General features: G+C 48.6%; 1 long non-coding RNA gene across 1 annotated transcript in view; it reads left to right on the top strand.

Moving 5' to 3' along the window:
- The first annotated feature begins 2736 nt into the window (after positions 1 to 2736).
- LOC142786392 (uncharacterized) overlaps positions 2737 to 18241 on the top strand; it is a 79089-nt gene continuing 63584 nt past the window's right edge. The window contains exon 1 of the long non-coding RNA XR_012889034.1: positions 2737 to 2821. This is a non-coding gene — a long non-coding RNA (uncharacterized LOC142786392). The remainder of the gene's footprint in view (positions 2822 to 18241) is intronic.

The raw sequence follows: 18241 nt of genomic DNA, 5'->3' as shown, positions 1-18241 counted from the left end.
TGGTCATGTGAAAAGACGGAGATTTGTAATTTAGACTCTGAAAAAATAAATAGACAATTTTGGTACTAAAAGTACTTTTTTAAATCTATGCAGCTTGTCACAGCTTAAGCTTGAAACACGTTAAAATGCTCTAAACTGCATCATCATTTCAACACAAATATGGTGTTATCAGTCTGGCTCGTTTACTTCATAGCAATGCCACTGGTTGATGGAGATGCGCGCTGGCCGAGGGTTTATGTGTGGGGCTAGATGATGCCCCGCCGCGGTGGTCTAGTGGCTAAGGTTTCTGGCTGCTGACCCGCAGGGCATGGGATCGAATTCCGGCTGCAGCGGCTGCAGTTACGATGGAGGCGGAAATGTTGTAGGCCCGTGTGCTCCGAATTGGGGGCACGTTGAAGAACCCCCGTTGGTAGAAACTTCTTGAGCCCTCCACTATGGCATCTCTCATAATCATATGTTGGTTTTAGAATGTTGAACTCCACATATCTATCGATCTCTGGGGATAGATGATAAATGTGGTAAAAAATTTTGAAACTTCTTATTCTTCTTTCGATATAGTCTCGCTCTCGCACAATACGCCAAAATGGTGACACTTTCTAGAAATGGCCTTTTGTTTTAACCCTTTCGGAACTGGGGTCCCATAAAAAAGACACAAAAAATGTTTTGCTGCCCATTATTGCAGAATTCACTTAGAAGTTTGAAAAAGTGTCTGTGGTATCCTCGATACAGCTGTAAAATTATTGTCGGTAGTATTTTTGTCATTGTTTTCTTTGGAACTCGGCACAGAAGAAAGCAAGATGGGGACAAGTGACAAAATGATGACCCTCTTTCGAACAGAATATTTGGTAGTATTGTATGCTTAAACAATATATTACATCGGCTGCTGTCAGAATTTTTTCGTCTTGTGATTATGATGTATGTTTAAATTCTTACTTGCGAATTTGGTCATCCATAAAAAATAACACGTCACACGCACGATTAGTTAAACTTCGTGTCCTAAATCTAGGACACGAGGGTTCAGTTGTTGTCAGTGCTTTGAATGCATTTATTCAATTTTGAAGCTGCATGACTTTTCACAGATACTGATGTTTCATCATTCAAATCAATAAACCTGCCGAGGTCTCTTAATTTATCTTGTTGATGTCTCCAATGGCAAGACAGTACGTAGTCAATTTGAATTCGTTTTTTTTTACTATATGAATTGTGCTTGAGGGAGCTACAAGTTGACAAAAATGAAGTAGTGCAGTTCAATCAGATTGCCTTCGCACTCATCGCTGGAAATAACTTCGACGTAGCGAAGAAATATTCCGCCATATTTTATGATGCTGGATCTTGAAGGTTTCCAATATATATAAGGCAGCCATTCAAGTGAAATGAGAAGCTTCGTGTCACAAGTGCGAAAAACTGCTTTGGAATCTTCTAAGCACTGTAGCTAATGCGTGCTTGCTACGTGCTAGTTTCACAACGATTTCACGGGCTACCAAGTTTAAAATAGGCAAAAGTTATTTAACTCTTCTTATTCGACTTCGCAACAACTAAGCCCAAGTGTGCTCTATATAGAACATGACGCCACTTTTATTGTATACTATTGGGGGTCCGAATACATTATTTTTGTTCGCTTGGGGATGTAGTATAAGCAAATCAGCAAGAAACGAAAATTTATACTTTTTGAATATTTCATGGCTGAAAAGGGTAAACAAACCCAATGCCTACGCTTCGCAAAAACTTACTCAAACTATTTGATTCGCTCTAACATTTATACCTACATGAGTACTTCGCGTTCCTACAAAAGAGGGGCATAAATAACATTTCCACAATGCAAGGAAAATACTAATTTGTTACTTTGGTCAAGCAGTTTGCCTTTTTTTGACTAGCCGCCGAAGTGGGAGAGACGAGCGGGGAGGATTATGCGCACTATTTTGATAACGAAGAAAATGACACCACCACTGATTGGCCCCTCGGAGAGATATCAATAGAACAGACAGCGAAGAACGATTCGGCGACAAGTGAATACCCGGCCACACCGGGATTTCGTGAGTATTGTTTTCGATGTCAATTTTCGTCTTGTTTAAGAAAAAAGAGCGCCAGATGATATAAACTGTTTTTGCATGGTATATTTTTTTTGCACTGAACTTGATTGTGGTGGATGTATGAGTGTTCCTTGATTTATAATATTGGCAATGATAATTAAACAAGAATGAGAGAAGAAAAGTTAGATAATTTTCATAGAATGACGAAGTTAATTCGGTACCACACTTCAAATAAGTATTTCAGAGAGCAAGTTTGCTTACAGAACTGTTGCCCCACAACAAATTATCCTACTGTTTTACACAGTTCTTCGGCATATCTCCTGAAAACAATAAATATATAAATCGCAGTTTTCTTTGGTGAGCAAATCATGAGTGTTGTCGGAATGAACTAAAATGCTTCACCAAGAAAAATTATTATGAACTCCTTTGAACCGACTTCAGCGTAATGCAAACGCTAGTTAAGGCAGTATGACCCTTATAAAAAGTCAAATGTTTCTTCTGCTGGAAGTGTTGAAAATTTAATGAACTTGTTGTGAAAGGCCAAAACAAAATAACAGTCTTACAATGCAAGAAGAATAAACATATTGGACAGTTTGACTAAGCAGTTTCCCTGTCTCTAATTGCAGCAGAAGTGATATCGACAAGTGGTGATGAATATAAAAAATATGCTCACGAAAATGATTATACAACTGATGCGCTCCAAGGAGGGATTCCAATAGAACCGGCGGATGATCATTCATGGGCGGAAAATCATCCTGCGACAAGTGAGCACAATGGCTTTTGGGAATTTCGTGAGTATTGTTTGACGGCAAATGTATTCTTTGATTTAAAAAAAGGACTAAAAATATTACAAAAAAGGCAGAGAAAATCGTGCTAAAATATAAAATGAAACCGCAAAGAGGGAACACAAACATTTTGAGCACAAATTACCACCTGTTTTTGTGCAACGTAAGGCACCTGCTAAATAGCCAAGCATAACATATATGCGTTGGCGTACCAAAGGTGAGCCGCTCGACACGTCCTGGTACTATAAACAGTTTTCTCATGCTGCATTCTTTTCACATAAAGTTGATTTTGCTGTGTTTATTGAAGCTTCTTTCATCAATACTCTTGACAGGGACAATATGGAATATGATAACAAATATGATAAGAAATAAAGTTCATTCTAATAATACAGGCAGTATGCTTGCTTGCGGTATAAATGCTCTACGATAGTTTGCATTTCTGTTATTCCGAAATAATTGGCAAAACCTTCAATACCCCAAAAATGTTAGTTTAGCGAGAGAGAGCAACTCCATGATATAAAATGGGACTTATTGAAATTTTATATTATGTAAAAGCGGCCGCCAACTATTTCCGACCAGTTCTCGCGTAGTGGAGAGAAACGTTTGTTTAAGAGAATATGGCCGTTGCAAGAAGAGAAGCGGCTTCTCTGCTGTCAGCCCTGTAACGCTAATTACTGAGGACCAGCAAGCTTATCAGCTTGCTTATGATGTCTGTCGAGATAGCGTGCTCCCTAGCACTCCCGGCCGTTTTCTTGTGAGCAGGTCGCACTTCCTTTGGAAATCACCGCCAATACAACCCTTAGCCTCCAATGTGTAGACATCGGGCACCATTCGACGGCAGTGCGTGTGTTCCACGCATCGCGAAAAACATGTTGAGAGGAATCATGGGCAGCAATGGCGTTGTTGCTAAATTACTATTGCGGGGAACCTTCGTGCACGTGGTGTGCTCCAGGCCGGGGCTTACGTCAGTCAGCGGTAGTTTTGCGGTAACCTTGTCTGAGGGCCGGCCAAGTAAGTTTAAACTGTTCAATGATGATCTGGTGTCTCTGCAACCTCCGAAGGCTTTCCTAAGTTTGGAGGCGTTGGCAGGGGGAGAAGCATCCCCTCCAGACGCATTCTCTTTGACCTGGCCAAAACCTTCTAACTTCTATGCACTGACCGTGCGACAGATGGCCAGGGCGTTTGCTTTCTGCTCGAGAGGCCAGCGACTGCAAGCTTCGCATGGGGGGGGGGGGGCAATGTTGTCAAATGCAGACTTGGTGTGGCAGAATTGGCTGGCTTGTTTTATTTCTGCTTCAGCCGTGTTCGTCCAAAGCAATTGCATGCTTGAACTCGTGCGTGTACAATACGATGTCCTGGACAATGTTATTTATTTGGACATTATATTAATCATTGCGGTAATGGTTGCAAAAAAGGCATTGAAAGGGTCATTATATTGTCAGTACAATGAAAAATTTTAATGACATTTTTTGTTTCTGAAAAGGTATTCAACATGGCAGAAACATCATGGCAAACAACATGGCAAAAACAAGTACGTTGGTGGAAGCAAATATTTCAAGTTTACGTGCACACCACAGCGATTGTACACTTTGACTTTACGGGTAGTCTATGGCTTCCTCAAAAAAAGAAGAGCAAAAACACTTGATTGACAAAGGGGTTCGGCAAACACATTAGAGGCCACCAATGTTGTTCGGTGGATGCTTAGGGAAATTATTAGAAGTATTGACTTTTATGCATCATAAGAAAGAGTAGTTATGAACATCGGAGCGAATTATAGTTTGGAGACACCATTGAACTCTTCGAATATCACGGCACACTTAGTTCACATTATTTGCGAACCCCAACAATGTGTGCGTCAAAGTTGGGCTAAAGATTATTACGCCATATTTAAGCATAAGGTAATGTTGTCGAGTTCAGGTGTGAGAGTTCGGCAGGTATACAAACTTTATGAACAATGCCGGAACACGCATACTCGTTCAAACGTTACAGGGGACGTTACCCATATAAATAAACATCACTGACATAATTAACCGGTGTGCATAAGGCAGACTTTTTCAACTTATGACCGCCACTTACGACGCCGACTAAAAAGAAAAACGTTCCGCCATTGCATTTCTCAAGTTTGAAGGTCAGCGACAAAACCTCGCAAGTAAGAAAAGTAGCTCTAAATGTCAGACTTCAAGCTCAAGTAACAAACAATGAAGAGGACAGTAAGACATCGTATTGTCACGCAAACATAGACAAACAACTATACACAAAGGAGGACGCACGGAACGAACACGCAGGTATACTCAGCACAAGCGTCAACAACTGACACGGTTGTGACGGCCTTCGTCGATGCCTATGCTGCAGTCTCTCTCGTTGTCGCATGAGTTTGTAGACTCGGCTTTGCTTGATTTGCTGATGTTGCTAGAAGATGGCTGTAGTGGAGCCTCTTCCAGATTCGGGCAACCATTCTCTTCGAAAGTTGGCGTGTCCTGTAAACAGCTAATGCATAGTGAGCTGGTGTCTTGCTTGTCGGGCATAGTTGATAACGCACCATCATTCGTAGCATGCTCTTCAGAAGCTTCGGTGAGGTGATTCAGTATGGACGCTTCTTTCTGACAGACAATTGCGTGCGAAGTTTAATGCATGTGTTACTTTTGCATTGTTTCGATTCGTGGATTAGCGAGCACTAGATGAGGATGCGACAGGTGACGTGGCATTACTAGGTTCAGATTGCACACTCTGCAGAGCGATAGAAACTAAGTCTTGTAATGAAAAACACGTTGAGGAGTTGGTAAGGCGTGGTTGAGTATTTTCTGGATGTGTCAGTTTGTCTATCGTGAAGACGGCGTCCTCATGAGGCAAATGGTGAGCGTTAAGATAATATGAGGAACCACGTGATGGGAAACTGGGTAGTGGACCTAGTACGCGAGACGAAAAATTAAGAGCATCATGTGGCTAAGCAACGTCTCGTGCCTAATGATGAACCTACGACCTTGAAACTACCGCGTTTTGTGCAAAAAATAACCTTATGTTGAACTATGTGTCTTGACGAAGGCGTGAGGACTGTGCCGGGTGGGAGCAATTGTCTCCAGATGGTCAGTAGTAAAGAAGTTCTTGTTGTACTCGTTGAAATGGACAACCATCTCTTCTTCTAACTTTATCCAAGGTTTTTCGTTTTTTTTTAAATATGTGTGAGGTAGAACCTGAGAGCCTCACCTGTGACAAAGTCGGTAAAGCTGATAAAGCTGATGACTTTCTCCCCTGTCGACGAGGACGCAGCGGTAGCGTGGAGCCCGAACTGGTCGAACTAGCGCTGTACAAATCCATCGTCTGCTGATCCGGTGTACTTGGGAACGCCAAAGTCCGCCGATGGTGCTCTCATGATGCTGATCACGGTGCAGGTTGGTAATGCGCTTCGGCACTTTCGGTCACGGCGTCTCGCTAAGGTCTTTGCATATGATAGCCGGTTGATGAAGTGGCTGCCAGGTATTCATCCTGTTGATTCGTATGACGCTAGATGTCAATGACGTAACCCGACTCATACAGCACGTGCTTATTTCATTTCACTTCTTCCTCTTCAGCGTCTCCTACCTTAGCTTCATACGTCACCCACACGCACGTATATATATATATATATATATATATATATATATATATATATATATATATATATATACATATATATATATATATAAGGAAAAAAGTGTATACTACAGGGTTCGTTTTTTTGTGTTTTTCCACATAAGTATTGAGATCTGACAGACAATTTTGCCAAGGAAAGTATAGGGGAAGACATTAGACCGAATTGTAAGGTAAATATGAAGAAAGAAAAGTGGGTGAAAAGATTACTTGCCATGGGCAGGATCCATATAGATATAAATATATATATATATATATATATATATATATATATATATATATATATATATATATATATATATATATATATATATATATATATATATATATATATATTGTCAAAGGTCGTGACGTGGCTGAAGACAGGAGACTTTGCGTTGGAATTCAACTGTTTATTCGGGCGAACCTGTGCCCGTTAAACGGAAAGTTCAATTACAGCAGCAGTCTTGCACTGATAGCAGTCTCGCACTGATAGCGGTGAACGGAGCGTCAGGCTTCGATCAACAACTGTCAAGCGGCGAAGCGCGTCGGCATTTATACTCTTGCCGTCGAATGTTCTAGCGTTATCGCTGGCGGTGGCGTAGGTTCCAGAACAATCTGTACCGTTCGCACAGTGGGCATGATCTTATCGAAATAATCTACTACAGTCCGGTACCTTCTCGAAAACTGCAGGCGCGGTTTGCGCTGTGAATCGTGTGGTGTTTTGGGACGATAACAAAAACTTGGGAAATGGAACGTGGCATTGCCCCCCTCTGAAAAAAGGCATCGTCCCGATGCTTTAACTAAAGATGAAGGTACAATAATATTGCAAGAAAGTACAATGAATAAATTACGATACAACAATAATACAAAAAACACTGTTTCAGTTTGTTAACGCGCATGAAACGGCTTGAGGCGCGCGACATGGACGACTTCAGGTCACGATCGGCGTCGTTGAGAGTTCGTGATGCCGTCGGCGACAACCTCGTAATCAAGTGGTCCGAGACGTCGAACCAACCTGTACGGTCCGAAGTACCGTCGCAGAAGCTTTTCACTTAGTCCACGTCGGCGTATTGGCGTCCACACGCAAACACGTTCACCTGGTTGGTATTCCACGAAGCGTCGTCGAAGATTGTAACGGCGGCTGTCGTTCGTCTGTTGATTCTTGATGCGGAGACGCGCGAGTTGTCGGGCTGCTTCGGCACGTTGAAGGTTCTCACTAACATCGAGGTTTTTTTTCGTCGGTGACGTTGGGTAACATGGCATCGAGCGTCGTTGCCGGGCTCCTTCCGTAGACCAATTTGTATGGAGATATCTGCGCGTCTCCTGCACCGCCGTGTTGTATGCGAAGGTCCCGTACGGAAGAATGGCGTCCCACGTCTTGTGTTCGACATCGACGTACATTGCCAGCATGTCGGCGATCGTTTTGTTTAGCCGCTCGGTGAGGCTATTGGTCTGTGGGTGGTACGCTGTTGTCCGGTGGTGGTTTGTCTGGCTGTATGCCAAGATCGCTTGGGTTAGGTCAGCAGTAAATGCCGTTCCTCTGTCGGTGACAAGGACCTCCGGGGCACCGTGACGTAGGACGATATTTTTGACGAAGAACTTAGCTACCTCGGATGCACTGCCTTTTGACAGGACTTATGTCTCGGCGTAGCGGGTGAGGTAGTCGGTAGCTACCACGATCCATTTGTTTCCGAAAGCCGACGCCGGGAACGGCCCCAGTAGGTCCATACCAATCTGCTGGAAAGGTCGGTGAGGTGGTTCAATTGGCTGCAGAAGTCCCGCCGGCCTTGTCGGTGGTGTCTTGCGTCGTTGACAGTCCCGGCATGTCCTCACATAACGAGTGACGTCGATGGTAAGACGTGGCCAATAGTACCTTTCTTGTATCCTCGCGAGCGTGCGAGAAACACCGAGGTGCCCTGCTGTTGGGTCATCGTGCAGGGCCTGCTGGAGTTCTGGTCGCAGAGCTGAAGGCACCACAAGGAGGTTATTGGCTCGAAGCGGTGAAAAGTTTTTCTTTGGGAGAAGACCGTTTCGCAGGAAGAACGACGCAAGTGCGCGCTTGAATACCTTCAGGACTTCTGCGTTCCTGCCTTCGAGGTATTCTATTAGGGCCCTAAGTTCCGGGTCGGCCGGCTGTCGTTCAGCGAAGTCGTCGGTAGTTATCGTTCCCAAGAAGTAGGCGTCATCCGGATCGTCGGGTGGTGGTTGGTAGACAGGCGCACGAGAGAGACAGCCGGCGTCGGAGTGTTTCTTGTCGGACTTGTAAATGACGGTAATGTCATAATCTTGAAGTCTCAGGCTTCATCGTGCGAGGCGAACTGAAGGGTCCTTCAAGGTGGCTAGCCAACACAAGGCGTGGTGGTCGCTCACAACTTTGACGGGCCTGCCGTAGAGGTAGGGCGAAATTTCGACGTAGCCCAGATGATGGCGAGGCACTCCTTTTTGGTTGTTGAATAACTGGCTTCTGCATTGGATAGCGATCGGCTGGCGTAACTAATAACCCTTTCAAGTCCGCAAACCCTCTGCACAAGAACGGCGCCAAGACCTATGCTGCTTGCGTCAATGTGTATTTCTGTCTCGGCGAATTCGTCGAAATGAGCAAGTAACGGAGGCGTCTGGAGGCGATGTTTAAGCTCCTGGAAAGCGTGTTCCTGCGGCGTTTCCCACTTGAACTCCACGTCGGCCTTGGTAAGGTTAGTGAGTGGATCGGCGATGCGGGCGAAGTTTTTCACGAACCGCCTATAATAGGCGCACAGGCCCAGAAATCGGCGCACCGCCTTCTTGTCAGTGGGCGGCGGGAAGCCGGCGATGGCGGCTGTTTTCCGTGGATCGGGACGGACTCCAGAATTGGTAATCATGTGCAGCAGAAACAAGAGCTCTTCGTACGCAAATCTGCACTTTTCTGGCTTCAGTGTGAGTCCGGACATCTTGATGGCTTGAAGTACAGCTTCAAGGCACCGAAGATGCCCGCCGAAACTCGAGGAAAACACGACGACGTCGTTCAAGTACACAAGGCATGTCTGCCACTTCAATCCTGCAAGTACTGTATCCATAACGCGTTGAAATGTTGCAGGCGCTGAGCAAAGGCCGAAGGGCATCACCTTAAACTTGAAAAGGCCGTCCGGTGTTATAAACGCCGTCTTCTCTCGGTCTCTTTCGTCGACTTCAATTTGGCAATAGCCAGTCTTGAGGTACATTTACGAAAAGTACTTGGCGTTATGGAGGCGATCAAGTGCGTCGTCTATTCGTGGGAGAGGATACACGTCCTTTCTTGTGATTTTGTTCAGGCGGCGATAATCGACGCAGAAACGTAGGGTCCCATACTTTTTCTTCACTAACACCACGGGGGACGCCCATGGACTCTTGGACGGCTGGATGATGTCATCCCGCAGCATTTCATCAACTTGTCTTTTCATGGCTTCACGTTCTCGCGTCAAAACCCTGTACGGACTCTGACGAAGTGGTCTGGCATTTTCTTCAGTTATGATGCGATGTTTCGTGATTGGGGGTGTGCCGAATTTTCGATGACGGCGAAAAGCAATCTTCGTATTGCAGGAGCAGGGCCTTGAGCTGTTCTTGCTTATCGTTCGGTAGTCTGGGATTGACGTCGAAAGCTATGGGAGGGGTTTGGTTCCTCTGAGCAGGTTCCGCAGAATCGGCGAGGGCGAAAGCACTGGTGGCTTCGACAATTTCTTCGATGTATGCGACCGTTGTTCCTTTGTTCACATGTTTGTACTCATTGCTGAAATTCGTGAGCATAACCGTTGCTTTGCCTCCCCGCAGCTCTGCTATTCCTCTTGCGACGCAAATATTTCGGGTGACCAACAGATGCTGACTGCCTTCAACGACGCCTTCCAAGTCAGGTGATTTAGGAGCGCCGACTGAAATAATGACGCTTGAGCGAGGCGGAATGGTGACTTGTTCTTCCAGCACATTCAAGGCATGGTGTCCTGACGGCATGCGCGGCGGTAGTGCTTCTTCCGTGGATAACGTTATCGACTTTGTTCTTGGGTTGATGACAGCACCATGGAGGCATAAGAATTCCATACCAAGGATGACATCTCTCGAACGACGCTGTAGGACTACGAAGTCTGTAGGATAAATACGGCCGTTAATGGTGACTCTCGCTGTGCAGATTCCTGCAGGCGTTACGAGATGACCTCCGGCTGTGCGGATTTCAGGGCCTTCCCAAGCTGTCCTAACTTTCTTTAACTTCGCGGCGAACGATCCACTGATGACGGAATAGTCTGCTCCAGTATCGACAAAAGCGGTCACATTGTGGCTGTCGATAAAAACGTCGAGGTCACTAGTTCGCCGTTTCGCATTACAGTTAGGGCGTGGCGTCAGGTCACGGCTGCGTCGGCTTGTTCCGCTGCTTCCATGTTGCGTCGTCCGGCGACCTTCGCTAAGTGAGCTTTTGCCATCAGGGCTTTCCCTGGTTGGCGTTGTGTACGGAAAGCTCCGTCGCGGCGGCGTCGTCGTCGGAGGATCTTCGGCAGTTCGTCGCACAGCAACCGCACCTCCATCGGTTGCTGCCCTTAGTTTCCCGGATACGGGCTAGGAGACCGGCCCCGCGTTAAGCCAGAGTACTGCCGGGGGTGCGGTGACATGCGGCGGCTAGGCGACGACGAACGGGAAGGACTTCGGGGTGTCCATTGAGTTTCTGTCAGGCAGTCGGCGATGTCACGTGGCCGATCTCCTGGCTGCGGACCCGGTGCATTGACGGCGAAGCCACGCAGTCCCATCTGTCGGTACTGGCAACGGTGGTATGTGTGCCCGGCCTCGCCGCAGTGGTAGCAGAATGCGCGGTTGTCAGGTGCACGCCAAACGTCGGTTTTTCTCGGTGCACTGCGCTGGCCCGCTGGGGAACAGTAGGACGTCGAGGGGGGGGGGTGATGGCGGCGGTGGCGTCTGGCGACGGAAGTGCGACGGGGCGGCGTTTAGGCGTGGACGGGGAGGAGCGTTGTGGCGCCCTGCAGCGGCGTAGCTCATAGTTTCTGGCTCGGGCAGCGGTGTTTGGGGAATTTGAAGCGATTGCCGAACTTCTTCTCGCACAATGTCGGCGATCGAATTCACTTGAGGCTGCGCCGAAGGCAACAGTTTGCGCAGCTCTTTCCGCACAATCGCTCGGATCGTTTCACGCAGGTCTTCGGAGTCACTGGCTTGAGAAGCAGCGCATTCGGGAGTCAGGCGACGATTGTACTGTCTGGTGCGCATTTCCAGGGTTTTTTCGATGGTGGTCGCCTCGGATACAAATTCTTAAACGGTGTTCGGTGGATTCCTCATTAGCCCGCGAAGAGCTCCTGTTTGACCCCTCGCATGAGGAAACGAACTTTCTTCTCCTCAGGCATGTCTGGGTCAGCGTGACGAAATAGGCGTTTCATCTCCTCTGTGAAAATTCCAACCTTTTCATTTGGTAGCTGAACCCGGGTCTCTAGTAGAGCAGCGGCCTTCTCTTTGCGAGCGACGCTCGCGAACGTTTGCAGATATGCGCCGCAAAAGACATCCCACGTTCGGCGCGTGGACTCCCGATTCTTGAGCCAGGTCCTTGCGGTTTCTTCCAGGTAGAAGTACACACGAGGAAGCTTTTCTTCGTTGTCCCAGTGGTTGAGGGCGGCCACCCGGTTGTAAGTTTCTAGCCAGGTTTCCGGGTCTTCAAACGATGACCCATGAAACGTTGGTGGTTCCCTGGATTGATGAATGACGATCGCGGGCTGGGACGCTCCGGTTGTCATTGTCGCTGCAGTCGAGGTCATAACCTTGGTCTTCCGCGCCTTGTCTTGTAGAGGCCCGTACTCCGGTGGGAGACCTTGCTGTCGGCGGCTTGTTCGCTGCTCTTGGTTGGCGTCGGTGTCTTCTCCGCGACGTGGGCTGGGTTCACGGCTTGACGGGGGCGTCCGGTACATGAACGAAGCAGCACCTCCACCAGATGTCACGGGGTCGTGACGTGGCCGAAGACAGGAGACATTGCGTTGGAATTTAACTGTTTATTTGGGCGAACCTGTGCCCGGTAAACGGAAAGTCCGATTGCAGTAGCAGTCTTGGACTGGTACAAAGAGAAGTTTATTAACTTCAAACTAAAAAAAACTCTTTACATCATTTTATACATACAGTGCTCGTTTAGACACCCCTCTTGTGCACTATGGGGCATACAAACTCCATTATCCATAGAGGAAACTAGCGACACATACACAGATCTGTATATATATACATATATATACACATACACACATACATACATGTATATATATATACATACATATACATATATATACACATATACATATACATATATAGAAGTTTGTGCTAAACTAGGCATACATTCGTAAAAAAAACCACGAATATATATTTATAATCACATATACATATATTTACAACAGATCGTGAACATGGGTAGGCATATTTACGATACTTCGACTGGCGCTATACATACGCTTGTAACACAATGTTTTGGGGAGAAGGGGTTAGTAGGGGATTATGGGGGTACGGAGTTTCGCACCTCCGACGAAAAAAAACTTTGTGTGCCAGTGGCGAAGGAACTGGTCCTCCCCGCCAGCTTCCAGTTGCTTGGTCAAGTACTGCACTATTTTCTGCCTGATCATGGCTAGTGCTGGGTAGGCCGCTCTCACTGGGGTGTTCCTTACCTCAGCAAGGCACCGGCGTTTCCAAATCACAAAGAGTGTGATGGAAATCACCAGTCTTGCGAAGCAGCCCCTATTCCTTTCGAGGGCCGGGGGAGGGTGGATGCTGAAGCACCTCGCCACCAGGCGCCATACCGACTTGGCCGCCCCGCATTCTAACAACGCGTAGTAGATCGTTTCCTCAGCGCAGCAATTAGGACACTGGCGATTCGGCGTGATGCCGAAGCGGTGCAGGCGATGTCTCGTGGGCAAAACTTGCCACTTGCGCTTCCACTCGAAGTCATGTACTTCGTGCGGTCGGTACTTATTGCTTTTTTGTTTGCACAGTCCTAGGCTTTTGATCTGCTCCTTTTCTTCTTCGGACAACTGGTTTTCTGTTATCGCTCCGACAATTCGGGCGGGTGGGTGCTTGTCAATGTCGCAGTTCAGGGCTTCTTTTTCTATGATCTTTGTCGTAGTTGCCGCCATCCTGTAAAGATGTGAGGGCGCTTCCGCGCGCGGGCCAGTGTGTTTGTGGTTTTCCAGATAGTGCGTGATGGTGCTTGTCCAGTAGTTGATTAGATTCTTCTCAACGTAACTCGCTTCGTAATAAAGCATGCGGGTAATCTTGAGGGCCAGTATCTGGCTGGTCATTTGTACGTGTGGGAGGCCGAGGCCACCCTTGTCCTCGGGTAGTTGAAGGAGGTGTCGCTTGACTGGTGCTGGTTTTCCTTCTCATAGCAAATCGGTGATCACGGCGTTCAGTTGGCTCGTGGTTTTCCTAGGAATCACCGCTACCCTACTGGCGTAGAACGCAAACGCTCAAACGGTGGTCCTTGCTGCCAGCGCTTTTTCACGTAACGTATGGTTTAGGAGGCGAATGCGGTCAGCTGCCTGCTTTGCCCTCTCGAGGGCTCTCTGCCACGTGGCTGGTGCCACGCCTTCACTGGAGAAGTAGATTCCCAGTACTTTAATGATGGACACCACTTCGATGTTTCCTAGGGCTTTTCAAGGGAAAGTTCCAAATAGCATCACCTTGCTCTTGTCCACATTTATAGCCGCTCCGGATGCCTGCGCGTATCTTGTGAACGTCGCACTGAAGGCTTGGAGGCTGCTTTCATCCCGAACAAACAGGGAAATGTCGTCCGCGTATGCCAGCACTTTCACCTGCTCCTGGCCCGTCAGTCGGAAGCCCCGAATGCCTTCATGCGCAATAAGACTTGTGATCAGCGGCTCGCACGACATGACAAAAAAGGTCGGGCCCAGTGGGCATCCTTGCCTTATGCCTCTGCTATACTTGAATGCCGGCGTTGCGACTCCGTTTATCACAACGGTGCAGGTTAGGTCCTCGTACAAAGTTTGTGCCAGTTTTATAAAACTTGCCGGTAAGCCAAGCTCCTGCATCACGTCGAAGAGGTAATGGTGTCGTACCCTGTCAAAAGCTTTAGCTTGGTCTAAGGAAATGAAAACACCATTGAAACCTCTTGTCGTCGCGTATTCGAAAGAGTCACGGATCACTGTGAGGTTCGAAAAAAGCGACCTTCCTGGAATCGTGCACGTTTGGTACGGGCTAATGATGTCCGGTAACAGGAGCTTGAGCCTGTTGTTCAGTATAGTGGCTACCAGCTTGTATTCGGTGTTCAAAAGCGTGATTGGACGCCACGCCGTGGGCTCGTTTGGTTGTGCACCCTCTTTGTGTAGTAGGACAATTTTACCCACTCCGAAGGAGTCGGGTTTCTTAAAGGACCTGAAGATCGCAGTCACCATCGCGAGCAAAGGTTCTTCGAGAACTTCGAGAAAAGTCACATAGAAGGCTGCAGTCAGGCCATCAGCGCCGGGGGCAGAATTGGGGGTCATGCTTCTTATGGCTTCGCGAAGCTCTGCAGGGGAGACTTCAGCACTAAGGGTTGCTGGCTCCTCCTCCTCCTTAATTCGCTGCAGATGTTTGGAAAGTTCTTTGACATGGTCGGGTCCCCGATTGGTGTCTATTGGTTCGGTGTCTTGGAACTGCATGCTGAAGTACTCTCTGAAGATGTTCTCAATTTCTGCTGAGTCGTCGGTTACAGAACCGTCAAAGCGCTTTGCCTCTGTAATTCGCAAACAGCCATTTCCACGTACTTCCCTCACATCAACTCCGGTCGCCGTGCCCAACAGTCCATGCTCACTTCTAGGTCGCCTCATGGTATCTCTGAGGAGTTGTTTGTATTGCTCCTCGAGCGAGGTCAGGTACTCTGTTGTACATGAGGTCAACGTGTCGGCTGCCTTGATGATCTGCATTCGGCGAAGAAATTCTTTCATCTTTTGTGTATGACGTCTTTTTCTGTCTTTGCCTTCTTTTTATAACAGGGCCTTTCATTCTTCCTTAAGTTTATCCCACAGAGGGGGGGTAATATGTCCGGCATTTTCTACTGATGCGCTGATGGCAGCTTTCAAGTTTTCTATGCAAGTCTCATCTCTCAGCAGCCCAGCGTCTATTCTCCAGCTATTGTTATAAGAGTGCGGGCCGGGGGATCCCTTTACCATCGTGACAAGCGGGGCATGATCCGTCTTCTCTTTCAGGTTGGCCGGGAGCGCGAGTACTTCGCATCCTTCAACCAAAGGGACGAGGAGGTCCGGAACGTACATCCGGTCTATTCTACTTCCTGCTGATCTAGAGGTACGGGTTGCTACGAAGCGGTCTTTATAGAGGTGTACCCATAAGTCCCAGAGGTTTAGGTGCCGAAGGGTTTTCACCAACTCTTTTGCATTGTAGGTTGATCTTCCTTTGCTTGGCCCCCTCACGTCCCGGTTAGAATCTACCACGCAATTAAAATCACCGACCAGTACGTGGGGAATGGGCTCTAGGAGGAGTTCGTGCATCTCTTGAAAGAACTTATTCGTATGTTTTCTTGTCACGGGGGCATAGACGTTCACAATGCGAATCTTTTTGCCTTCGATGAAAATGTCAATCATTATGCACCGACCATTCGCCCCGAAAGTACAATGGGATTTTGATTGAAATCTGCCTGATACAAATATTACTCCGACCCCGCACGCTCTCGTGGTCGCCAGAGAGAAAAAGGCGTCGGTCTGATGATCTCGGCGGAAATTAACCACATCCAGTGGCGTTCGGAAATTCGCCTCTTGAATAAACAGGAGGTCTATGTTCTGGTTCCTAGCGAAACCTAGGATGGCTGCTTGTTTCGCCCTATCTCTAAACCCTCGGATATTTCACGTAGCCAATTTCAAAAAGGCCATCAAAAACCTTAAAAAGAAGAAAACAAAACGCGGGAAGTATCGAGGCTAGCAAGCAGCGTGGCCGTCATCCGCCGATTGGGCACGATGCAAAGCGCTGGAGGGGTGCAGGAAAGAGGGATGAGCGAATGGTGGTGGTGATTGTGGTTAGAATGAAGAGGAAAAAGACACCTTATTTCTGTCTGCCTTCAGGCTACACGGCGCAGTGCCTTATAGGGTTGGGGGAAAGGAGGGATAAAAAGAATAGAAGGAAAATAGACGGAGAAGAAGACAGGCAAGCGGCAGAAAAAAGAAGGAGATAGGAAAGTGGGGATCCGGTAGAAGCAGTCCAAGGGCGGGGCGCCACAATGCGAGAGCTGCACGGCGTCAGGAGACCGCGGAGGGCGAACCAGTCAGCGGGAGCTACGCTGATGTCGGAGATCGCGAGGGCACAACCGTCCAGCTTGAAATCCTGCGAGCGAATCAGCGAATGCACCGAGCAAGATAAGCGACAGCCGCGTGCCGACAGAAAGGGGTGAGGAGGGTGCTGCACAAGAAGGAGCAGGGAAGGCAAGTGGGACATAGTGCGGCCAGAGCGAACGAGAGGAAGGGAAAAGGGCCGTGAAGCCGACAGGGCAGGCGCGCCGCTTCAGTGACTTGCGTCTCGGGGCTTGGGGGCGTGGTTCCCTTTTGCCTACACCGTCTTTCTCGAGCTACTGAGCCTTCGCGTGTGGTGGAGCGTCGCTATCACTGCTTTGGCCTGCTGGCCCGGGTCTACGCTGCCGGGCCTCCTTGCTGGCTGCCCTCTCACTCAGATACCGCTTATCGTCATCAGGGCGTATTCGTGAGCGCGAGCGAGCTCTCTGCTCTAGCCCAGTGGCCATCTGTCCAGTTTTCGCGTCCGATTTCCGGCTTGGGCGTGCCGAATGGGAGGCGGGGGAGGAAGTCGGTGCAGCATGGTCGCATTCGCTGTCGCCGGGTAGAAAGTAATACCCTTTACTTTTTATGGGGGCGTCGTCACCGGCTGGGTCTTGGGTGCCGGCCTCCAAGGCCAGGCTGGTCACTGGGGCCCGGACGTTGACCGGTGTGTGTGATACAGCAAGAATGGCCTCTCCCTGCTCGTTGGACTCGGGGGTTGCTTCAACCGCGGTCAGCGAATTCCCGCAGTCATCCCGGCTCGCCGAGGGTGGAGGCGGCTTAGGGGAGGACGATTGCGCCGAACCCGTCTCAATATCGCTAGACTCTGTTTCGGTCGACCTGGTGGTAGTCTCGTCAAAACTCCCAGGCCTCTCCCCCTCATTGGCGGACGGATCGCCCATGCCACTGCCTGAAGTCAGATCGGAGTCTAAGTCACGGTCCCCGAAAGGGGATCCCCTCTCGGTTGTGCGGGATGTGGACCTGGATGTAAGGACCTGCATACGCGGCGAGTTAGTTGCTCGGGCAGAGGCGGGGCGGCTTGACTTAGAGTGCGACGAAGCGGATTCAGATAGCGAGGGGAAGCCGCGGGCGGCCGAAGCGTATGAGCTCTTACGAAAGCACTCGCGTGTTCTGTGGTGACCCCCGCAACGTTTACAGTCTACCGAGCAGCCCTCAGTATCGTGGGTGAAGGTGCCGCACCGCTTACAGTACGCCGTGGTGCACGCAGTCGCCATATGCCCGACTTCACCACAACGCGCGCCCACCGGCGCATGCCTCTGTACTCGCACATGACTTTGTGCCCCGCAATAGTGATGAAGTTGGGGACTGGGCGGCACATCTCAATTTTAACCACACGTACCCCGTTCAACTTGGTCTGGCGAGTGGCTAGGGTGGCGAACTAAATGCCCTTCACATTACCAAACTGGGCTAAGGCGTTGCTAAGGGCCTCGTCTGATAGAAAAGCGGGGTAACAGTAAACGTTCACATATGTAAGCGGCAGCCCGACTGCCTCTGCTGGCACCCTCGCCCCGTTCACTTCAAATCCTTCCGCCACCATTAGCTTTGT

Source organism: Rhipicephalus microplus, chromosome 2, assembly GCF_043290135.1.
Source record: "Rhipicephalus microplus isolate Deutch F79 chromosome 2, USDA_Rmic, whole genome shotgun sequence".
NCBI classification, from domain to species: domain Eukaryota; kingdom Metazoa; phylum Arthropoda; class Arachnida; order Ixodida; family Ixodidae; genus Rhipicephalus; species Rhipicephalus microplus.
Note: the sequence above shows the minus strand (reverse complement) of the source record. Positions and strands in the feature narration are given on the sequence as shown.